Source organism: Mastigoproctus giganteus, chromosome 10 (genome assembly GCF_048544385.1).
Source record: "Mastigoproctus giganteus isolate SK-2022 chromosome 10, ASM4854438v1, whole genome shotgun sequence".
NCBI classification, from domain to species: Eukaryota; Metazoa; Arthropoda; class Arachnida; order Uropygi; family Thelyphonidae; genus Mastigoproctus; species Mastigoproctus giganteus.
In genome coordinates this window covers 40,616,102-40,642,705 of record NC_143584.1, presented here as the reverse complement: position 1 = coordinate 40,642,705, position 26,604 = coordinate 40,616,102, and the positions used below count along the sequence as shown (strand labels likewise).

At 37.3% G+C, this 26,604-nt stretch overlaps 1 protein-coding gene across 3 annotated transcripts in view; it reads right to left on the bottom strand.

The window, feature by feature from the left end:
- The window catches only part of LOC150078996 (kinesin-like protein KIF21A), a 755,520-nt gene that overhangs the window by 596,545 nt on the left and 132,371 nt on the right, over positions 1-26,604 (bottom strand). The window lies entirely within an intron of this gene.

Here is a 26,604-nt window from a genome sequence, read left to right as displayed (position 1 = left end):
GCAATTGTCTGAGTTTGCAATTCAAGACCAGCGAAATTATTTTCCAAATGGGGCAAAACATGCTACCAAAAAAAGCATGTTGTTGGCAGTGATTTCTAGCCAAGATGCAGATATATTTTTGATCGTATTTAAAGGGGTAAAAATTAAATTGTGAAAAGAAAAGTTTGCAAAGCTATCACATCACCTCATCAGGATGGAATTAAGAATACTGAACACTGTTGCACGTTGCTGCTGACTGCCCACGGGGAGCTATTGGCACATGTGCATGTGAGACAATAGAGTTGGCACTGCAGCATATATGCAGAGTACATGTCTAGGCTATTGAATCAGTTTTAATATGTACAGTAAATTTTCGACTTAAACTTAATTGAAAACCATGTTATAGTGAAACCTGTGCTGTTTGAAGCCGTGCTAAGCAAGGTTGTTGTTATTTGGTTTTTAGGAGCATTTATAACTAAGGCCATATTGCTCCGGGGATATGCATCCTCTTGGTGGTCACAGGCTAAGCAAGGTACTGCTTTATTTATATTACTTACAGATTTCACTTGTAGCATAGAAAGACCCTTCTGCACATAGGTTAAACTTCAGTGCATCAGAATGTATATCAAGAACTAAATTCTTTTTGTATGCTGTAAGCAAATTCCAAAGAAAAAGCTAAGAGGAAGTAGAGAGATATAAAAATTTCAAATGGAAATTTTTACACAGGTTCATCAAATATACGGTAATGAGAAGATCATTACTAACTTTATCAAAATGTTTTAAATGCTTCTTAAAAAGTTTAAAGGAAAGAATATCATAAGATCTGAGTCCCAGCATTTTTGAAATCATCTCCAGTAAGAAAAACTAGTGAATATCGAATAATTCATTAAAGCAAAAGAACTAAACTAATAAGGCTGCAGTGGGGAAAGAGAAAACACTGTTATAGACAAAAAACCTAGGAGGGAAATAGGTAAGCCAGAATACTTTTGTTATACTTATTTGAAATGTTATACTTATTGGATTTAAAATAAGTAGGTTTAGATGTTTGGAATAGTCAGTCCTTTATAAGTCTCTTCAAGTAACAGCTTGTCCAGATACCATTTTACTGAAGGAACTATAAATGTCCTATAAATGCTCTCAGAATTAATTTTAGAATCTTATAAAGGTCCTATTACATTAACATGATTGAAAAAAAACAATATTTTAATTATGCGTCTCTCTCTCTCACACACAATGCAAAATTAGGTGGCACAATCTGAAGTATATTAACACATTAGTATCTAACCATCTGCTAAATTTAAATAGCAAATGATCTCCATCTTACTAAACTTTGCAGTTTAGAGATATCAAAGTATTACAATTTTTAGAGGATTATATTTTGTTTGTTTGTTATTTGGTTTTTAGGAGCATTAGCAACTAGGGCCATATTGCTCCGGGGATATGCGGTGGTCATTCCCTGACCTTTCCGTATTTGGTGGTCACAGGCTCGAACCCTGGTCTAATCAAGAAGCGTGTGCTATGCACCGCTGCTCTTGCCCACCTGGCTACAGAGGTGCCAGTTTTATATTTAGTACAGAATAATGACATTTTAAGGAAATTAAGAATAAAACTTTCTATTAAGAATACTACTTCCTCATTTATTTCAAATATACATATTGTCTCAGTTCCAATCTAATGATGCCAGTTTAAGCTTACTGTTTGCCAAGCCCCACTTACTTTTTCTAACAGAATCTCAATTATTAGTTGCCTCAAACACCATCATTAACTTACCTCATTTTCTCTAATTATTCATCTCATGATTCCTTTCACTTCAAAGATAGTAGAGGTACATATATCTGCTCTGTTATTCTTTCTTAGAGACTTTGTAACTTTAAATCTCCTCTTTTTGATCTAATCTGGCATGAAATCGCTCTATCCCATTCCATCAAATTCATATGTTGCCATGATTTTTCTTCCAACTCCACTAATCACTCAGAATTTTTTTACTTCCTTTCTTTGAAAGTCAACTTTCTCCATTCGAACAGTCCTAAAGATGAGATAATTTTCCTTACTGATTTTAATGTTCACAACTGTCAGTAGCTTCAGTTTTTTGATAATATGGACCCAGAAGGTTGGGATGGATGCTGAGGATTTTGCAATTACTAATGACCTCACTATGTTTCTTCCTTTATCAATCAGAAACACCAGACAATCCTGAACGCACCCAACAGTCTTGATCATGTTGTCAAGATCAATCCCGCAAAGTACACAGTCAATGTTTTTAATCCTCTAGGCACCCTAGATCACATCTTCTCCAAAGGAACCTCTCTCTCTCGCAGCCATTCCAAGCCTTTGTCGTTCAGCATTACAGGAATATGAAATAGGATGATCTGTGAGACTTCTATTCTCCTTTGTTAAGTACATAAAAAAATAACATAAGAATAGGCACATTTTGGCCGCAGTTGCCCTTGTGTTCTAAAACATCCATACCAATACCAATCTATTCTTCTTTGTCTTCGTTGAATTACAGTATTAAATCTTCCAATTCCAATGTTTACTCAGAAGATGTTCATGAAATCCCTCTCTTATAGGGATGAAATCCTTTATTTTCCACTCCAATTTAAAATTTTGATCTTTATCTAAACCTTGATTTTCCAATATATGTACTAAGACTGTTCAAAATAAAAATGTATCATATCACAATTAGCTTGCATCCAAAATGCCAGCTTCATATTTTGCCTACAATGAATCTCACAACAATTGTAATACACTTACTGATCAATCCAAACTTGATTTTGAACAGGCTAAGAGTGAAAACTTGCTTTTTGTCCAAACAGAATTCAAGAATTCTGGTCTCTTGCCGAACTATTGCCTGCAACCTCTACCCATCAATACTTCCACCTCTGTTACAACTTGATGGTTCTGTTGCATCCTCAGCTGAGGATTGAGCCATGTTATAGCATCCTGCTTTTCTTATAGCATTTTTATAGACAATATTTCTAAATCACCCCCTACCATATTTTTCACTCAATCCATCCTGTGGTCTTCTGATTAGAATTCTAACCAATCTCGATACCAAGAAAGCTTCGGTTCCCAGTGGCATTTCTCCACTTATTATCAAAACCTACGTTCACTCCTGTTCTGTTGCCTTTTCAGAGATTCTTATTCTTCTGGTATTTTTCTTTGTGCTTGGAAATTACTTGCATCCCACTAGTTCCTAAAACAGCATGACAAATCCCTCCAATCTAATTATCACCCTTCTGCATTAACCACCACTCTTTCCACAATAATGGAGAGACCCATCAACTGACAATTATTAAATTATCTTGAAGCTTTTAATGATCACCAAGATGGATTCATATTGATGATCACTGACGTGCCATAAATATTCGAAATGCATTTCTTAGATGGTGTATATATATATATACATGTGAACGAAATCCATTAAAAAGACTCGCCTGATATATCTGTCATAAATATCGTCCTAAAGGGTAAAATGCATAATTAATGGAAATGTGAGAAATCATGCAAATGGCAATCATGACAACCAAACACATTTTACTGCATTTATGTGTACAAACTGAAATGACAAGTTAACATAATAGTATTATGTACTGTAAATAAGCAAAATAAGTCCTTAATATTTTGTTGTTCCTCCTCAAGCTGCAATTACAGCCTTACAACAATCTGGCAAAGAGTTAATCAACTTCTGAATATACGACTGCCCAATTTCGTGGTACCACACCCTTACAATGCTCTCCCTGCTACTGTCAAAGAAACTCCAGGTGTGTTCGACCGTGTCCGCCAATCCATACTGCGTCGGTGTCACACATGCATCGCTTCTCATGGTGGAACCTTCGAGCATCTGTCGTAACATCATGAAATGCATCCATCTCGTACTCCATTGTTAATATTATGTCAAATAAATGTTTGCCACTAATTACTGTCTTGTGTATTAGTGACTAAAACTGCTGATTTGTTAAAAGTAACCAGAGCAACTGTGTCAGATATAATGTTGGCATTATTATTATTATTATTATTATTATTAGCCATATTGTGCAAGGAAGCCCGAGGCTTATGCTGCACCAGCCAAAAGAAATTTATGAGAACTACCCCGAGAGAGAGAGAGAGAGAGAGAATTAGGAATATTCACCAAGTATGGAAAAATAATTCATTCTGACTAAGAAGCAAAAGCCCTGTTGCTCCTACAAGGCACCTCTGTCTACCAACCAGTGGTAATCTCTTCAATCAAGACACTGGAATGATGGGAGTCAAAGGTAAACTTTCTCGTCAACAGTTGGTTTCAAGAAGGGAAAATCACCAAATCCGTACACCATCGCCTCCGTGCCTATGGCTGCCAGATTCTACAATTTTATGGATTACCAAAAATCCACGAAGAAGGAGTACCGTTAAAACCCATCGTCTCCTGTTGTGGTTTACCGAGCTATGAGTTGTCTAAGTTCTTCTCGGGCCTACTCTCTCCCCTAGTGGGCAAGACTGCCAACAGTTTCCAACAGTGGTAAATTTATAGAATGGACCCATGCCCTATCCATCTTGGATGAACAAATCATGGCCTCGTTTGATGTGTTGTATCTTTTTACTTCCATCTCTGTCAAACTAGCTATCACAAGTGCCAAGGAACTTTTGGATAGCAACCAGACCCTGAACAGCGGGACCTCACTAACTTCAGAGGGCATTTCCACCACCCTTAGGCTGGGCTTGACTGGTGGGGCGATCATGTTCAGTGGTTCTATTTACCAACAGATACATGGTACACCCATGGGTTCCCCAGTTAGTTCAGTCACAGCAAACATCGCAATGGAGGAATTGGAGTGTCGCGCATTTACAGGTCTACCAGATCCTATTACCTTTTGGTGTCACTAGTGGACGACGTGTTTGTGGTTATTCCCAGGGATTCGGGCAACCGACTCTTGGGCCACCTTAACTCCCTGCCATCTTTCATAAAATTCACTATCAAGCTAGAGTCAAATATTACCCTCCTGTACTATGATACCTTTGTCCAATGTGAGGGCATGTGTTTGAGGACAACAGTCTGTTGCAAGCCGATAATGTGTGCTGGCCAATTTACCAACTACCAGTCAGCACACATGCCCAGCTATCTTCTCGGTACTGCACAAGCCCAGTTAACCCGCACCTGGACCCATTCTAGTTCTGCGAATGAGAGGCGCACTGAGATTGCTAGGGCAAAGACAGATGTTTGGTTATCCCACCAGTACCCTTGATAGGTGTGACCTACATTTGGTCACACCCATCTGTCTAGTGGGCACACCTATCTGTGGATCACTATGTGACCCACAGCACCATTCACATTAATGACTCTGCCCCGACCGCCTTTATCCCATAATACCCGAAGGTATCACAGCAGGTTTCTAGGGTCTTAAAATCTCAGGCAGGAAATTGCGATCCCTTGTCTCCAAAGAAAAATATCGGTTCCCACCTTGCTGCAGAGTGGAATAGTCTACCACATTTCTTGCTGTGACTGCACTAGTTGCTACATTGGGGAAATTGGCAGAAGACTCAGAACATGAAAGAGGCATTCGTTTAGCAGACATAGAACACTCGGCCATTGCTGAGCACTTCTGGTCGACACAATACGACGCTGACCTACGCCGAGACATCATGGCTATCGATCGGGCCACCATTACCGGCACCGTGCCTGGTTGGAGTCACTGCACATCTTGTGCTCTAATACTTCCTTTAAAAGAAACAGAGGATGTTGTGTCCATCCTATTACTGAAGCACCCATCCTTATGGCTGACAAAACACTGGTAATCACAATGTTCCCATATGTCACAGCTTTACCTTCTAACAGCAAATTGTTGCTACACGCAGTTCACCATATATAATGGCCATTGCATGCACATAGGTTCTGTATTTCTAGACTTTTAGATTAACCGCTAAAAACTGATGGAGGGCACCATACTGCCCAAAAGCTCTTTTGTATTACTGTTTCCCCTACATATTTTGACATTAAACCTATTTTAACTGCATCTTGTTATTTTTATTTCCGTTCCGTTCCACGTTGCATAGTAAAATATATGAATAATAACTATTCAAATGATATCTCACAACCTGTATCCAGTGGTGGGATTCAGCCGGTTCGGCAGAACCAATACCTAATTTCGGCAGAACCAATACCTAATTTAAAATGGCACTTGGGATCAGGGTTCTCTCTAAGGTGGGCGCCTGGTATTCTATCGTATTTAATCTGCATAGCCTATGCCATTTATTAATTCAGCAATAAATTTTGTTTAGTATCGATAAAATGAAGAAAATATATGTTCTGACTAATGTTTATCAATAGTATAAGCATAGTGCTTTGTTTATAAAAGTTTATGATATGACCACACGTGGACAGAACCAGTAAAAATATTCAAATATATAGGCACATATCCGTTCCTGCTCTATAATATATTAAAATAAAACATTTTTAAAATTTTTTGCAGTAGCCCTTAAAAGGATGAAAAGGCAACAGAGTTTTACAGATTTTTTCAATAAGAAACCAAAATCAGAATTTGTTGTATTAAAATTGGCCTTGGATTCAGTTACATCACCAACAATTTTCGTTGAACTAGTTGAATTGGAAAAACAAGATGCAGAGACAATATGTTCTTCAGTTATGGAAAAAAACTAACTACCTAGAAAAAAATTTAACAGGATTTTGCTCTGATGGTGCCAGCGTTATGCTTGAGAGAAAATCTGGAGTGAGCACTAGGATTGCAAAAGAGTTTCCAAACATAATAATATGACACTGTTTAAATCATCGCCTCCATCTTGTTTTAGATGATTCGATAAACGAAATAAAGCAAGTAAATCATTTTAAAATATTTAATGATAAGATATATACTATTTTTCATCAATCCAATAAGAACCAAATTGAACTTTCCAAAATATCCAAACAACTTGGGATTGAAATTATAAAGATTGGTAGAGTTTTGGGACCAAGATGGGCTGCCTGTAGTTTAAGGTCAAATAAAAAGTATTTAGGTATGGCTGCCCATCTTGAAAATATATATTTTATAACTGATTTGGCATTGATGATTGATATTTTAAACGAAATTTCTCTTCTTTAAAATGCACTGCAAGCATGAAATATAGACATAATAAAGGCTGAAAAATTCGTGATAAGATCTATTAAAGCATTTCAAATGCTTGGAAAGGAAAAGGGTCCATACGAAAAAAAAGTTGATGAATTAATTACTTCAGAAACCTTCAAAAATATAAAATTTGTAGAAAATAATCGATTTGTTGGGCTTCCTCGGGGAAGACTTTTAGAAAACATCGTAACGAATTTGAAAAAAAAGACTAATGGATTGTGAACATTTAAGACTAATGGAATGTGAGCATTTAAGAGCATTTGTAGCCAATTTAAAGATAAGAATAAATTACAATTTCTCAATTTTTTGGAGCCAGATTACTGGAATATTGAAGAAGTACTAGTTCCATGGAAAGCAGCTGAAGAACAATTGCTCGTATTTAATGACATTTTTAATTACCAAATTGATATTAATGATTATCGAGATTTCGTGGAAAACATTTTAAAAAATTCCCAGAATTATGCAATTCTTGAAAGTGTTCAAAGAGCTAAAAATATTGTCAGAACAATTGCTATAAATTCAGTGGAAGCGGAAAGAGATTTTTCAAAGATGAACATAATGTTCAGAGAAGAGAAATCGCCTAACTGTTTCTAATATATCAAACAAAATGACTATTAGTTTAATCGGCCTACCTCTAAAGGAATGGGATCCTACTCCTACAGTGAAAAGATGGTTAAAGATAAATCCTCAGCCAATGATGCTCGGATAAAAGTGAAGAAAATTGCAAGTGAGGACGCCAATCAAGAAGCAATATGGCAATATCTTAAATAACAATTTTATTGTTTTTTGTCTGGTATTATTTAATATTTTAAAACTCTTTCTTATAACATAATCTAGTTTTGTGGACCTCTTTTATTGTTCTTATTTAAGTATTAACTGCATGAAATAATAAACTACCTTTCGGTATATAGTTTTTTTATGCTTAGAAAGGTCATTAGAGCAGCGAACCGGTTGTTAAATTATTTGAATCCCACCACTGCCTGTATCCCCATTTTTCAGAATAACATGGAATGCTGAGTTATGAAATAAAACTCATGGCACACAGTAGCAACTTTCCCTTACTCAATTTCAATATCATTACCTTCATCATTTGTGCTTAAAACTGAATTCACAGCACTAATATTGCTAATTATATATAAAAAAATATATAATTTGGACATTTTATGCCGTACTAATTGTGCAGCATAAAAGTTCTTACTGTGCTCTGATTAATTTCAAATGGGCATGAAGGATCTTGCAATATGTTGTTTGAGAATATTCATATTCACATCAGCATATCATGTCAATTTCATAAGGGAGTTTATTAAAAGTCATGGAATTTGCTGATCACCTTAAAAACTGCATAAGTTCATTAGCATTAGTAGAGGTATATGATGCAAGAAAGCAAGCTTATGTAGCATCAGCAAAAAAAAAAAAAAAAAACCTTCATATTTCACCCACTTATTCACTCCAAAAGTTTGTCTAGTTCGGCCTTAAATTTATTTGAGCTGATAACTTCCACAACTACAGATGGAAGATTGTTCCAGCAATCATTCACCAGCTGGCTAAAGGCAAATTGCTGCACATCCAGTCTACAACCATGTTTCCTCAATTTGAATTTATGCCCCCTCAGGTGTGCAATCTGAGCAAGAGGAAGAATCCCATTGAGCTTGCTCAAACCATTCAAGCCTTATACACCACAATTAGATCACCTCGCGCAGGTGCCTAGTCTCCAGATGCTGCAATTTGAAGAACTTAAGCCTTTCTTGGTAACAGCAACCCTTTGTTCCACTCACAAATCTCATTGCTCTTCTCTGTACTCATTCCAGCAGCTCTACTTCTTTCATAAAATGAGGCTTCAGACCTGTATGCAGTATTCCAGGTGTAGCCTGCCCATTGTCCTTATCCCTGGTAGCAAAATTCCTATATATCATTGACAAGACCTTATGAGCTTCTCTCGCAATCTGTCTGCACTGCTCAGAAAATTTCATATCTGACTGCACAATTATCCTCTGGTCTTTTTCATTCTCTGCTACCCTGAAGTGTGGTACCGCACAGCTGGTATGTTACTCTGGGGTTACTGCTACCCATATGCAGTACTTTGCATTTCTCAATGTTAAACTTCAGTTGCCACCTCTCAGCCCATCTGCTCAACTTTTCTAGATCCTGGTTGCAGTAGCATACCGTCGTTACTGTCATTAACTACCCTACCAACCTTCTTGCTGTCTGCAAACTTGGACATTGTCTGATATACCTTCATCAATATCACTGATAAATACAGAAAACAACAATTGGACTGACACCGAACCCTGGGGGACTCCACTAATAACATTAGTCCACGAAGAACAATGTCCATTGATTACCACTCTGTCTTCTCCCACTCAACCAACCCTTTATCCATAGAAACAACTTGTCCTTAACGCCATACTGCTCCAACTTGTACAGTAGTCTTCCATGAGCAACAGTTTCAAAAGCTTTCCTAAAATCCAAGTAATCCAAGTATTCCTTTGTCATCACATCACATCACAGTATCCAATCAAATTGGTCAGACAAGAATTCCCCTTAACAAACCAATGCTGTGTCTGAACTGCAGTCATGTCTAGATTCATGGCAACATTAATCTAATTGAATACAGATTGTTAACAATTTGTATTAACTTTGTATTGTAGTTTTAAATGTTTTTCACCAACCTTATGCAGAAATAAAACACAACGAAAACTGGAATCTCGATAACTATGTATTTATAATAAATTATATTTGCTGTATTTACAATAAATTATATTTAACTTTATTACAACTAAAATATATGAAATATACATATAAAATATACATTAAAATATACTGGGTTAAGAACAATAAAACACATTAAAATATACTAAATTAAAAGTGATAAAACCGCGGTATTTTCTTTGTTCTGCTGTGCGTCTTTAAATACCAGCAGGTTCACGGTACTCATCACGTGTTCCATTCTCTTGTGGTATGGAACTGGAAGTGGCTCGGGAGTGGATCATATGGAACCATTCATCCCTTCTGAGGATAGTAGCCTCAAAGAGGGGATGGATCCGCGTTCCTCTATCTCTATTAATGTTCACTGTGGAACAGATCTGCAAACTCTCGCGCCACTTGCAGTCCCAGAACTTATGCGCCCAATCGGTGATGATAGCATCGTTCGGGGAGATCTGGTGCTGCTTCTCTCAAAAATGCTCAGCCACGGCAGACTTACCATACTCCGCATTTCTTATTGCCTTAGTGTGCTCCCCCAGATGATCTCTGAGACGGCGTTTTGTTTCCCCTACATAACATGTAAGACACACAATCTCATACCTCAAGGCTTTCAAACAAAGCTACCTTTTGAAGATGAACGACTATTTAACGTTTCGAAGTGGCATCAAAAGAAGATCTTAAATATATGGATTGAGAAATTACATAGGAATTTATACCACATTAGGAGAGACAAAAAGTGACAAGATGACTCCGGTGATAAGATAAGTGACAAGATGACTCCGGTGCACTTGTCAGAAGTGAGTAGTGTGGTGGCAACTAAAACAAAACAAATTTCTGACATCTATAGACAAAGACAAATGGGGAAGTTTGACAGACTTAGAGAACAAACCAGGTTTAGAGGCAATAGTGATAGTACTGCCAAAGATTTTATAGTGAATATGAGCAGTAAACAACTAACTAAAGATCAGTTCGAGGTTCTAAATTTAGGGCCAAAATTTGCCATGATTCCGTCTAGAGTACCTGTTGCAGAAATAACAATGGGCATGGAAAGAGCTATAAATAAACTTCCCGAAGATATGGCTAATGAAATTCGAGTTAAAACAGAAGCCATCCTCAGTCAAGCTAAAAACGCCCTCTCTAATCTCAATGTGAAGCAAAAATTAGCACTAAAAAGCCTCAAGCAAGATGATAGCATTGTGGTCTTACCCGTGGACAAAGGTAGGGCAACGGTGGTTCTTGATAAGGAAGCATATCTAAATAAGGCGCTGGATTTATTGAATGATCAAACAACCTATAAGGTTATTCAGAAAAGTCCACTGCTTAACTTGGAATGGCAAGTGAATAGAATGGTACAGAGTTGGCTTAAGTCTAGCAAAATTTCCAAAGAGCAATATTAGGTACTGCATGCTACAGGGAGCCAAATACCAAGATTTTATGGCTTGCCCAAAATTCATAAAATGAGTGTACCACTTAGACCCATAGTCTCATTTATAGGCAGTCCCACATATGCACTATCTGGTTTCTTAGCCAAATTATTATCTCCATTAGTAGGACTTTCTGAATTTAGTATTAAGGACAGCAAAGACTTTGTGCACTTTATAAGAAGCCAACATAGAAGAGAATGAAATTATGATATCTTTCGACGTGACATCTCTATTTACATGTATTCCGATTGACCATGGAGTGCGTTGTGCACACATGGATACCACTCTAAATACTAGAACACAATTAAATTTAGAGGATATTGAGAAAGGTATAGAATTATGCCTCTCAAGCACCACTATGGTGTTTGATAATACTATGTATAAGCAGGTTAACGGTACAGCCATGCCCCCCCCCCATTAGCACAATTATAGCTAATTTAGCTATGAAGGAGCTCGAGGCTAGAATATTTAATGTTAGAGTTCTCCCTATGCGCCCCTGGAAAAGATACGTAGATGATATGTTTTCAATTATTCGAAAGGGGAGTGAAGATCAGGTGTTGAATATTTTAAATGGCTTCTCCCCATTCATACAATTTACCTCGGAGGTAGAAGAAGGAGGAGTTTTGCTGTTTCTACATGTGTTGGTCTGTAGGGAAGACCAACAACTAAAGACTAAGGTCTATAGGAAATCGATGTGTAAAGGTCAATGTTCGCACTACAATTCAGCTCAGGCCAGCCATCATAGGAACAGTGTGGTTTGAACATTAGTTGACAGGGCAAAATCACACTGTAGTACCTCCGAGGATGGGAAGGTAGAGTATGAATGCGTCACGACGGATCTTACAAAATGTGGCTACCCCCAGAGGATTATAGAAAAATATATTAAAGGAAATCAGAGGAGAGGCGAATCTTTTACGCCAGTATCCACTGCATATATTCCCTACTATCCGGGTCTAACCGATCATATAACTAGAATACAAAGAAATTATGAGACGCATTGTGTGCAGCTTTCAGGGCGGAGGCTGCACACAATCGTGTCACAAGTAAAGGACCCCATTCAAAAAGAGAATGCAAGTGGGGTCGTATTAGTATTAGATGCCCGGATTGTGGGGAGTGTTATGTAGGGGAAACAAAACGCCTCTCAGAGATCATCTGGGGGAGCAGACTAAGGCAGTAAGAAATGCAGAGTATGGTAAGTACGCCGTGGCCGAGCATTATTGGGAGAAGCAGCACCAGGTCTCCCCGGACGATGCTATCATCACCGATCAGGTGCATAAATTCTGGGACCGCAAGTAGCTCGAGAGTTTGCGGATCTGTTCCACAGTAACATTAACAGAGATAGAGGAACGCGGATCCATCCTCTCTTTGAGGCTACTATCCTCAGAAGGGATGAACAGTTCCATGTGACCCACTCCCAAGCCACTTCCGGTTCCATACCACAAGAGAACGGAACACGTGATGAGTACCGTGAACCTGCTGGTATTTAAAGACGCACCGCAGAACAAAGAAAATACCGCTGAAGAAGAAGGCAGGAGCCTTCGAAAGTTATGGTTTTAAAGCTATGGTTTTATCGCTTTTAATTTAGTATATTTTAATGTGTTTTATTGTTCTTAACCCAGTCTATTTTAATGTATATTTTATATGTATATTTCATATATTTTAGTTGTAAAGTTAAATATAATTTATTGTAAATACAGGCAAATATAATTTATTATAAATACATAGTTATCGAGATTCCAGTTTTCGTTGTGTTTTATTTCTACATAAGGTTGGTGAAAAACATTTAAAACTACAATATGAATATACCCAACCTCAGAGGCCTGTTTGAAGAATTGTATTAACTTTGGTTAGAAAACCGAATGAGTGGCCTCTTTTTAACATTTTGGCATATTTTGTAACTGGCAATGAAGTGATAAACCTTAATTTTTTTTTAATATGAGATTCAACAAGACCAAAATCTTGTTGAAGTTCATCTCTACTGAATGAAACCTCACATTCTGTGATCTCTGTATGCGGGTTTGTGCATGTGTACACATGCAGGGGGGGGTCGACTGAATCACAGTAAGATATCCATAGCTCACTTTGGCTCCACAAATTCAGTAATGAACCCTATGTAATTCATTTTGCTTTCCTTTTAATGTAGGTATTTTATTTATGAAGAAGAGAAATTTTTCCTAAAAAAATTCCTTTAATGATACAATTCTGAAATTATTTCAAAATAGTCTGAAATGAAAATTACTTTGTAAAAGAAGCAAAATCACCCAAAATCAAAAAATGAAATAGAAAAAACATTAAAACATTTGTATTGTTAGATAATTCACCTGCACGTTGTTCCAATGAAATTTTATTGAGTAATTATCACAACAGATGAACTTTATAATTTCTTATCTTCTGATATGAGATATCACCTATGAATCAAAGAATTATACTCAGTTGTTAATGCACGTAGGGAAGCAAAGGTTTTTTTTTTTTTTTGGCAGTTCGGATCATGAAGAAGAGCAAGACACAAGAAAACAAAAGTTAGTGACTAATATTAAAAATTATAATATATAAAGTGCAATTTAGAATAGTGTAAAACAAAGTAACAATAAGTGAACAGAAAAAGTTATTAAATGATGGCAATGGTCTTATTTATTTAGATGGAATGGAAAAGTACAATATTAGCAAAAAGGATTTACTTAAAGAGATATGTGGATGGAAGAAGTTGTTATTTCTTCTTCCATCATCACATGATGATGATGGAAGAAGAAATATCAACAGAATATATATATATATATATATATATATATAAATGTTTGTTTGTTATTTGGTTTTTAGGAGCATTAGCAACTAAGGCCATATTGCTCTGGGAATATGCGGTGGTCATTCCCTTGTTCCACATCCTCCGTATTTGGTGGTGACGGGCTCGAACCCCGGTCTAACCAAGAAGCGTGTGCTACGCACTGCTGCTCCTTCCCACCTGGCTACGGAGGCGCCAATATATATAAAAATGTAAACTGCAGCCATTATCAATCCACTGCAGGATGGAAGCCTCCTCAATGATTCATGTTGAGGGAAAAGGAACGATAATCTGCGTCCTTGAGGTTGTCACACACATTCTCTCAGATATGCCAGACAAGCTGTACTTGCTACCTGGGAGTCTAAAACGCTGATGGAACTGATATTCGTGTGACACTCAAGTCAAGTGGACTCAATTTTGGCAAAGTCCGGACGGTCTGTGACAGCCAATCCTCTGCTTACACCTTCACAATGGTGGGACTGTTAATAATAGTAGGTATAACCCCATTCACAAGCACACTGTGGTTGACCGCCCAGGTGTGAATCAATGCAAGCAGAGGGCGAGGTGTGGCACCCACACCACATGGAGGAATGCCATCCCTCTGTGTTACTAGGTAGTAGATGACTCTCATCAACTGGTGCAATACCACCACCACCACTTTGCTTATTGGAGGCTTAGTCTCGAGAGCTAAGTCCCGGTGAATCCTTCCCCATCTCTGTCATCATGCAGTATGACTGATGATTTTGAGGTTATGATGGACATCATGGCAAGATCCAATCTTCCTTACATTTCGAGGGTACAGCTCCAAAACGGTGTTCGCAGGCTCCCCACTAGTTAGTACACTGGACCTAACCTATTGGTAACTCTTTGCGAGGCTTCCGGATCAGCTAGTGTATAATCTTGCCACCTTTACTCTGCTAGATAATGATTGGAGGGAGTCCGAGTAGTGTGTATGCAGGGGGCATTAGCGAGGCCACATTACGTCAAAGATCTGTGTATATTCTTACCATGTGCACGCCATATCCAAAAATTTCATTACTTCATTCAGCATGTCCCCCCCCCCCAAATTTTCTTACTATTGAATACACCATGAATCATCAAACTAATAGAGTAAACTTATCTGCAAAAAGGTCTAAACCTCCCAAACACTTCCTAGTTCATTTCAGAAATATAGGTGGTCTCAGTTCTAATCTAAATGATGCCCATTTCCACTTTCAGTCTGCCATGCCCCATGTATTTTTCTGACAGAATCTCAGTTATCGGTTGATTCAACTACTGCTCATCTCCGTTGCCTAAATTATTTGCTGTATGATTCCTTTCTCCTCGAAGGTGGTATTTGAGCATACGTCTGTTCCAATATTCCCTGTCAGAGACTTGGTAATTTGGAATCTCCTCTTTTCAATCTCTCTCTCTACCTAATTGTGTCAAATTCATCTGTTGTCTCTACCATTCTCCCAACTCCACTAATCATTTCTTCTCTTTGCAACTTGACTTTCTCCAGTCCAACTTTCCTAAGAGTGAGGTAATTTTCCTTGGTGATTTTAATGTTCACATCTCCAGCTAACTCCCGTTTTCTAGTCACACCGACCCAGCTGGTCGAGATGCTGAGGCTTTTGCAATTACTAATGACCAAGCACAGATTGTTCATTACCTACAAGAATACTGGACAATCCTAACCATACAGCCAACAAGCTTGAGGTGGTCCTTTAGGCACCTCAGATCACAAATTAGTGATTGTCTCTTCTCCCTTGGAACCTTTATCTCATGGCTATTCCCAACCTCATGTTGTTTGGCATTACACGAATGCAAAATGGCATGACCTGCAAGATTTCTTTTCTTTGGTCGGATTACTGTTTCAAAACTTCTGATGTCAACGTTTGCTTAGATCATATTAGTGAAATTATTCTTGTAGGCATGAAATCCTTCATTCCACACTCCACTTTAAAATCTCGTCCTTTAACTAAACCTTGGTTTTTACAATAAATGTGCTAAGGCTCTTCAAGAGAACAACATTGCATATCGTAATTGGCTTGTTTCCAATTCTTCAGTTTCATTTTCTGCCTACACCAAAGCTCATGACAATTGTAAAGCGGTTATTAATCAGTCCAAACTAGATTTTAAACAGGCTAAGAGTAGAAAATTTGCTTCTTGCCCTAATGGTAGCTGAGCATTCTGGCACTTGCCAAAGCTATTGGCCGCAACTTTTGCCCATCTCTGCTCCCATCCCTCTCAAAACCAGATGGTTCTGTTGTCACTTCAGCCAAGGATAAAGCTGGCCTGCTAGCATCCCATTTTTCTTCCAACTCATGTATTAATGATCTTGGTAAAACACCTCCCACATTCCCAACACACTCCATTCAATGCTTCCTGTGGTCTTCCATCAAAAGGATGTCAGAAGGATTTTGACAAATCTTGATGCAGAGAAAGCTCCAGGTCCTGATGATATTTCTCCACTTGTTCTCAAAACCTGTGCTCCTGAACTTACTCCTGTTCTTTGCCACCTTTTTTCACTTTCTTATTGCAAAGGTGTTTTTCCTTCTGCTTGGAAATTTGCTCATATCCAGCCAGTTCCTAAAAAAGGGTGACAAATCTCTCCCATCCAATTATCATCCCATTGCAATTACTTCTATTCTTTCTAAAATAATGGAAAAATCAATTAACCGCCAGCTCTTTAACTAGCTGGAAACCTTCCATCTGATAAACGTTCACCAGTATGGATTCCATCAGTGTCGATCCACTGGCGATATTCTAGCCTATGTTACCCATTTATGGACAAATTCAAAGGAAAAGTTTGGTGAAACACAAGCAGTTACTCTTGACATCTCAAAGGCCTTCGATCGTGTTTGGCATAATGTCTTCTAAAAAAGGTTCCATCTCATGGTTTTGCAATTTTTTTTTTTGTAATTGGTTATCCAGTTTTCTCTCTGATTGCTCACTGAGGGTGATGGTAGATGGCTCTCTGTTTTCTAACTTCTCCACTTATGCTGGTGTACCCCAAGGTTCAGTTCTTTCCCCAACTCTTTTCCTCTTGTATATTAATGACCTTCCACTGACCTGGAAATCCTATCCATAGTTTTGCCGATGATAGACATTGCATTCCACTTTCCATTTTGAGAAACTTTACCCTGCTCAATCAGCTTCAACTTCTCGAATATCCACTACCAATTCCTTAAATGCCAATCTTCAGGTAATTCTTCAGTGGGGCAAAGACAACTTATTTGATTTCAATCCTCCTAAAACTCAGTATTGTCTTATATCTCGCAAAAAGGATTCTTCTTCTGCTCCTATGTTTATCTTTGATGACCTCTGATTTCTAGGCAAAATGATATATCTCTTTTGAGGATTACCCTAACTTCTAATCTCTCTCTCTCTCTCTCTCTCTCTCTCTCTCTCTCTCTCTCTTGGCACAAGCACATTACAAATAATGCTTCCTCTGCATCTAAAAAACTTGGTTTTATCTTTCGCGCTTAGCATTACTTTTCTTCAAAACAGCTGTTTACTCTGTACGAATCACAAATCCACCCTACCATGGAACATTGTTCCCACATCTGGAGTACCCCCAAAACCTCTCTCAGGCTTCTAGATTCCATTCAGAAGGGCAGTTAGGTTAATTAATGATTCATCTCTAATGGTGTCTCCATTCTCTGTCTAATAGACATACTGTGTCTGCTGCAGGATACTTCCATGGGCACTATTCTTCTGAATTGTCTTCTATAATTTCCACTCTCTCTTAAAAACAGTACGAACACGTGCCACCACCAGCCATCATCCATTTACTGTCCAACTTCAAACTCACAGAACGAACTTTTTAAGGCGCCTCCGTAGCCAGGTGGGAAGGAGCAGCAGTGCGTAACACATGCTTCTTGATTAGACCGGGATTCGAGCCCGTCACCACCAAATACAGAGGATGCGGTAAGGTCAGGGAATGACCACCGCATATTCCCGGAGCAATATGGCCTTAGTTGCTAATGCTCCAAAAAACAAAACAAAAAAAAAAAAAAAAAACTTTTCATCTTCCTTGTTTATTCATTCAATTGCTGTTTTCTGGAACAACCTTCCTTCATACGTATTTCCTGAAAATTACAGTCTACAGAAGTTCAAGTCTAATATCAACAAATATCTTCTTTCGTCTTCTCAACCTCCAACCCAAGCACGGTACTAAGTACTATAAGTTCTAAGACCTCTCGAGTTTGGGGTTTTCGTGAAAAAAAAAAAAAAAAAACTGGTCCAGTGCGGGTTTGCAGATCAACCGTATTTAGCAGTCAGGGGTTGAACCCCGATCTACTCATAGAGTGTATGCTACTGCACTCCCGCTCCTGAGCACTCAGTTACAGGCCTTTTTGATTATATATAATTAGCTGAATACTAGATAGTTAGCTGAACAGAATACATATACAGGTAGTTCTCAACTTTACAAGTTAATTCATTCCTAGTGCATGCTCATAAAGCAGGAATTTATTTCCCATAGACATAATATTAAAAATATGGGTTATGTTATCAACAACAAAATTAGTTAGCTAATTAGTTTATGTTTAAACAATTATTGATTTATCAAAAAAATGAGAACATAGTCTGTAAAATCAACCAAATTATAATAATAGAGAAATTATTTACGACTTACAGAATGTTTATTCTTCTTCATCATCATCATCGACTAAATGCACACTCGTTGATCACTCATTATTGGCTCGGAACTCGTTGGTTTATTGCACAAGGAGTTGTCTTCTTCAGAAATGCTTCAAGAGGCATTTATTTCCAAGATAATCTTCTCTTTTCTTTATAAATTTCAATAGCATGCATAAGCCTTTTTTAACGGAACAGACAAATTGTAACTAACACGATTTGAGCAAGTTTACGAAGCTTAAAAAAAAGTAATGAAGAGAAGATTCTGAAAATTTATTTATGTTTTTTATACAACTGAAGATTTCAATAAAGGGCAAACACATTTCACCATAATAATGTAAAAACCCAAACAATTCCAGCTATCGGTATTTTTGCAAATGCAATAACATTGAGTTTACTACCCGTTTATAATTGCTTTCAGTAACAGAAAAGTCCAGTAAACCGCAAAGTGCAAATTGTTTTTATTGTTTTATGGTCGTGACTTCCAAAAATGTGCTTTAGAAAAATATCACAGAGCCGTTCAAAATTGGTTCTTATAACAGAACATATGATAAAGATGAAAGTGTAGTGTGTTAGTGATTTGAATTGGTAACTAATACAATTCACACTATAAAAACGACCTTTAGAGAGTTACATAGCTAAAATTTGAACTTCCGAGGTCGTGGAATGAATTGCCAAAAAACAATGTGTTATTAGGTTCACGTTAAGATATTTTCATGATACGACAGTAATGGATTAATATCGTAAAGAGGGGTAACACTGTATTGTATAGCTACGTGTGTAGTTTGAAATGAGGTATTTATGAAAGTTTACTAATCATATTTTGCAATTAATTTTAATATTTTCGATTTTGTTGATAATTAGTACTATTGATATATTGATAATTATATATTGATATATATTATATTATTATTATTGATATCAATTAATAATATAATTGATAATTATATTATTGATATATATTGATAATTAGTAAAAAAAAAAACTCGTAAACCCAGGAACTCTTAAAGCGAGAACTGCCTATAGTTAGCTACTGTATCAGAATAAACAGGAAGTGGGTGGAAATGCTATTAAACTTTGACCATGTTCTTAGCAACTTAGGCAGAATCAATTATTGTTGAGATAGCCAGATTAGAGACATGGTGTCACTCAGATATAAGCAGTGTAGAATTGGAATTTTGGGAATACAATGTGTACAGAAAGGATAGACAGGGTTAGAAGGAAGGAGGGGGTTACACTGTTAGTTATGAAACATAAAATCTAAGGAAGTGCATCCAGTTGATGTGGGTGGACAGTGCAATGCTGAATCAGTTTGGTGTGACATAACCACTGAAAAAGGGAAAATGAGAGTAGAAGTGTGTAACACTCTTCATCACCATCATACTGTGTTACACAGTGCTGACAAAAAAGATATTTAATTTGGATGATTCAAGGAAGGTCCCCATGGACTGGAGATGTGAAAATGTATCCCCAATTCATAAAGGAAATTCAAAGGGTGACACAAATAATTAAAGACCTGTTAGTTTAACTTCTGTTCCATGGAAAATAATGGAGTCACTGGTTAAAGAAGTGATGCAGGATCACTGCAGTAATAGTTCAGACACAGAATGGGCTTGTTAAGGGGAAGCCTTGTCTGACCAATTTGATTGGATACTAGGATGTGGTTGTATATGGATAGCAGCAACCCAAAAGAAACGTATCAACTGTGTGGTACTACACTCGGGAGGTGGAGAATGAAAAAACCTGGGGGTAATCGTGTAGTCGGATATGAAGTTCTCTGAGCAGTGCAGATGGGCTGCCAGAGCAGGTCATGGAGTTTTGTCAATGATATATAAGAATTTTGCTAGCAGAGACAAGGAGGTGATTATAGCTTTGTATAAGGTAATGGTCAGGCCACACCTTAAGTGCTGTGTACAGGTCTGGAAGGCCTTATTTTAGTAAGAATGTAGAGTTGTTAAAATGACTAAGAACTTAATTATTAATAGGTGGGTCTTAATTATTAGGTGGGTCTTAATATATTAAGACCCACCTAATAATTAATAATTATTAGGTGGGTCTTAATTATTAGGTGGGTCTTAATATATTAAAGAATATATTAAGTTCTAAGAACTTAATATATCTAGACCGGGAATGGATAACCTTTTTAAATGGCAGGCCAAATAAAATGTCTATGAGGTATATGTGGGGCAAATTTTTTTCAGCTTTCCATGATTTTTAAGATTATTAAAATGGCGTATAATGAAAAATTTTCATAAACAATTTTATGTTATTTATTGTAATATTTATACATACTCGTACATATAGTTATTTATTAATAAGAAAAACAAAATACAAATTCAAGATAAAATTCAAAAATACAATTACAGTATACAATTATAAAAAAAATTAAATCGAAAATTATTATAATATCAAGGATTTTATAAAATCTTAATAATCTTAGATTTTCAGTTACACATTGCGATAGGAACGAGAATTCAGGAACAGGAGTAGCTCCGCGCGGGTGAAGTTTTTTGGGTCCAGCTAACAGAGAAGTTTTTCTTAAAATTTTTGCTGTTTTATTGACTTAAATTGCCATATTAATTATTTTCTAGAAGTAGCTTTATATTCCTAGTTACGATACTTAGTTTATTTTGAACTTAGATAGAGATTTTATAGGTTATTACTTAGTATCGGTAAGGATATCCATGTATTGGACAAGATTTTGCAGATACGGCGAACACTAAGTTTTTAATTATATTTAGTCATTTTATTGAATTAATTGTTAAATTAAATTATTTTCTATAAGTAGCTTATAGTCTTCGTCAGGCTCCTTGGTTTATTTTGAATTTAGATAGCGATTTTGAAAGTTAATACTTAGTGTCCGTGGATATTACCATTTGTAGCTTGCTGCCATTGTTATACGATACAACATATAACCTGAACTAGATAGCATAAGGTTTAATGTAAAATTAGATAGCAAAACACGTAGCACTGTATTAGAAATCAGTTAGTTTAGTTTAGTTTAGTATAGTATTATCAATTAATCAGTAAAATTTATTCATCTTATTAAATTTCATTGTTCATTAAATTGTACTTAAATGGAATCATGACCCAGCCTACAGCAGCAAAGAAACATTCGCAGATTATTCAGAGTGTTGTGACTCAGGGGAGAACTGAAAGGGGCAATTCTCCAACACATCACAGAACTGTTTGCAGACCTATCTAGAACAGGACATGATCAAGACAAGGAGGATGTCTTTGTGTGAGGATGTTGTTGCAGAGACTGTGAGGAAATTAGATACCAACTCAGCATTTTGATGGGAGTCTATGAGAGTTTCAGGTGTAAGGTGAAGCCCTCGAAGAAATTAATAAAAGGGGTTCATCAAGCACTCAGCGGCCCAACTGAATGTCAGAGCTCACTCCTATACATCAGACAACACAGCAGCAATCTCCAATGTAAAATGCACTGGTCCCACAGGAACCAGTTATATTTGGTGACTCGATTGTCAGGGAGATGGGGAATATATCATGCAAAAAGGGTAGGTGGAACAGGACCAGGATATGTCTGCCAGGGGCACATGTTAATGACGTTGTAAAGCAGATATCATCTTTTAAGGGCAAAAAAGGGGATATTGTTGTAGATGTTGGCACTAATGACCTTAAGAGAAAGAGATTGCAGATTTAATTAAAAAGTACAGGTCAGTGTTGAAAAAAAGTTGCGAGCTAGGGTTGAATTTGAAAGTGTCTCAATTCTGCCCAGACACGATAAGAGGGAGTATATGATGAGAGCCTTGTCAATCAATTTGGCCCTGGAGAGATTGTGCAGACTCATGGGGTGGAATATTTTTCAGCATGGTCTGTGCTTGCTAACAGGAGAAACTGCTTCTACATGAATACAGTTAAATAGAAAGGATGCAAGAATATTTCCTGATGCTAAAGAGGCAGTGTTAGATAGGTTTAGCTTGGGGAAATTCATAGACTAAAAGATTAACAGTAGCCGCAGGCAGAGGCAAAAGAGATCCTTGTACTGCTTCTATTGTAATGAGCAGCAGCCGAGAGAGCAAGTTGCTGAGAATTTAAAGAGCAGATGGGAGTCATCATGGAACAAGTAAATACATGGGCTGTGTTAGTTTAACTAAGAGTAAGAACAGGTGCATGTATACGTGCATGTACACCAATGCTAGAAGTATAGTAAATAAAATTGATGAATTTGAAGTGCTGATCAAGGCATCAAAGGTAGATATTGTTGAGATAGCCAGATCAGAGACATGGTGTCACTCAGATATAAGCAGTGTAGAATTGGAATTTTGGGAATACAATGTGTACTGAAAGGATAGACAGGGTTAGAAGGAAGGAGGGGGTTACGCTGTTAGTTATGAAACATAAAATCTAAGGAAGTGCATCCAGTTGATGTGGGTGGACAGTGCAATGCTGAATCAGTTTGGTGTGACATAACCACCGAAAAAGGGAACATGAGAGTAGAAGTGTGTAATAGGCCTAATCACTCTGATGAATACAATGAACAATTGTGCAGAGAAATAGAGTGGGCCAGTGAATCAGAATGTCTTGTAATAAGGGATTTTAACTTTCCAGATATTAACTGGAACTTGAGAGTTGGTCACTTGCACGCTAGCAAGACTTTTGTACTGGAGGACTGTTTTCTACAGCAGCATGTTCGAGGGGCAACCAGAAGGGGGTAATAATCTTGATCTGATTATCAGCAGTGATGACTCATATAATAGGGATTTGCAGATAAATGAAGTACTAGGTGACAATGATCATAGTCTACCAATGTGGATTTACTTAAAGATGTAACTACTATCGATATTAAAGGGAAGGGTTTTTGCTTTCGTAAAAGTGACTACAGTGGTCTGAGACAGTATTTAAATTCTATAGGGTGGGACCAACTGATGATGTTACCAACAGCAAATTCAAAATGGGAAGCATTTAAAGAATTAATCTTGGAAGCTACTAAAAGTTTCATACCTATTAAGAAATATTGTTCAAGATTTAGGCCAAAATGGTTGTCAAATGAACTAATGAGACTCGTGGCAGAGAAGAAAAATGCATGGGATGCATTTAAATTAGCAGATGACACAGAAGCCTATGGCAGATATAAGCAGTCTGTAATCAAGTAACAAAGAAGGTTAGGCAAGCGAAGCCTGATTATGAGAAATCCTTGGCAAAGGATGCAAAAACTTTTTTTCCTTACATAAACTATAGAAGGAAGAGTATGAAAAGATTGGTCCACTTGATGATGGTGGATCGACTGTTGATGATCCTGCTCAGATAGCTGACAAACTGAATGAGTATTTTGCATCTACATTCACACATGAGGAATTCTGTAAGGAAGGGGAGGACAGAAGTTTACTAAACTCTAACAGGGAGCTAAACGGCCTCCGTAGCCAAGTGGTCAGGAGCGGGAGTGCAATAGCACACGCTCTTTGAGTAGACCAGGGTTCAAGCCCCTGACTGCTGAATACGGTCGATCTGCCAACCCGCACCGGACCAGCGTGGCAGACTATGGTCCATTTCCCTCAGCATGAATTGTTGAGTAGGCTTCCATCCTGCAGTGGGTTGATAATGGCTGCACTTAAATTTTTTTTTTTTAACAGGGAGCTAAACAATTTTGTAATAATGGAGAACAAAGTAGAGGACAAATTATTGAAGTTAAACATAAAAAAGGCACCTGGGGCAGATGGAATCTATCCAGTCATATTTAAGGAGGCAGTGAGGGAAGCAAGCAAACCCTTAGTCATAATTATGAGAGCATCTTTAGATTCAAGGAAGGTCCCCATGGACTGGAGATGTGAAAATGTATCCCCAATTCATAAAGGAAATTCAAAGGGTGACACAAATAATTAAAGACCTGTTAGTTTAACTTCTGTTCCATGGAAAATAATGGAGTCACTGGTTAAAGAAGTGATGCAGGATCACTGCAGTAATAGTTCAGACACAGAATGGGCTTGTTAAGGGGAAGCCTTGTCTGACCAATTTGATTGGATACTAGGATGTGGTTGTATATGGATAGCAGCAACCCAAAAGAAACGTATCAACTGTGTGGTACTACACTCGGGAGGTGGAGAATGAAAAAACCTGGGGGTAATCGTGTAGTCGGATATGAAGTTCTCTGAGCAGTGCAGATGGGCTGCCAGAGCAGGTCATGGAGTTTTGTCAATGATATATAAGAATTTTGCTAGCAGAGACAAGGAGGTGATTATAGCTTTGTATAAGGTAATGGTCAGGCCACACCTTAAGTGCTGTGTACAGGTCTGGAAGGCCTTATTTTAGTAAGAATGTAGAGTTGTTAAAATGACTACAGAGAAGGCAACAAGACTGGTAAGAGGAACAAAGGGGTTCTCTTACCAGGTGAGGCTTAAATTCTGTATGTTGCAGCATCTGGAGACTAGGCACCTGCGATCTGATTGAGATGTACAAGGCCTTGAATGGTTTGAGCAGGCTCAAGGCTGATGGGATACTTCTGCTTGCTCAGATTAAGAACCTGAGGGGGCATAAATTCAAATTGAGGAAAGACCGTTGTAGAACAGATGTACAGAAGTTTGCCCTTAGGCAGCAGGTAGGTGATTGCTGGAACAGACTTCCATCTCATTTTGTGGAAGTTGATAGCTTAAATAAATTTAAGGCTGAACTAGACAAACATTTGGAGTGGCTGAATGGATGAAATGGGAAGGTTTGGTTTTTTTTTTTTTTTTTATTTATTTATTTATCATTATTTTTTGGCTGATGCTCTATAAGCTTGCTTTCTTGCATCATATGCCTCAAATAATGCTAATGATATGTTTCAATAAATACCTTCATAAAAATTAAATGCTTAATCCTCTCTAAATTATTTACTTTAATCCTTCGATTATTCACTGACATTTGCTACTGAAATGCACGATACACTTGCACAGCAATCACATTCTGCAGAGCTGAGAGTCTGGGAACCACTATTGACTGGGTGCAATCTATGCCTGCTTACTCGAATCATGATATACAGCACAATTTCAAATGTTTCATTAGATGTTATGCAATCAAAATGTTAAAAACAATTTAATAACAGCAAATCTAATAAAAATTACAATAAACATGATTTTATGATATATATTCTTCGGTGGGCTGTTTATTATATATATTTTGAAAATAACCACAGGCCGGATTATGTTCACGGGCCTGAATTGGCCAGCAGACCAGAGGTTGCCCACCCTACACAAGTAAACTATTGCAACAGAATAAAGCTATTCAATGGTGACAATGTTCTTAGCGATTTAGCTGGAATCAATGATGAACAGTATAAAATATGCATAGCACTGAAGAAAAAGATGCTAATTTTGAGGATGTAAGAACTTGGACTAGATGAAACTGAGACTGGATATCATATGGTAACATAAAAAACAACAGTAGCATTTCCAAGGGAAAATGCTTGAAGTGGGTAGTCAAAAAAAAGTTAAATTAAACAAAAACAAAATCTGCCTCAAGATTCTTATAGAATTTGCTAATTCTGAAGAGGAATTCAAAAATATTTTTACTCTCTAAGAAGTATAAAATAACTTTATGAAATAACATTACAATACGACCTTCACTCAATAGAAAACTTACAATTTCTTCAAAAAAAGGGTATTATTATTAGGAAGTGACCACCTACACCTAATTACGAAGTGCTACCCAAATGTTCCCGAAATTTGAATGTTGGGCGGGAACTACGTCTAGTACGGAACTGACGCTAAGTAACACTGCATGCATCCTTTGTGAATCAGTATGCCATGTGGCATCTGGCAGTACAGGATCATTGAGTATTTATGCGCAGTTCTTTGGCGGTGTGTTTCGCATAGTTTGAAACTGTTGTGATGGTTAATGTGTGAGGGAGCAACGTGCTTGCATCAAGTTTTGTTTCCTTTTTAATGATACAGCAGCAGAAACCCATAAAAGTTGAAACAAGCTTTTTGGTGACAATGCTTTAAGCCAGATGCAGACCTACTACTGGTTTAACCATTTTAAAAATGGTCAAAAGTCAGTTGAT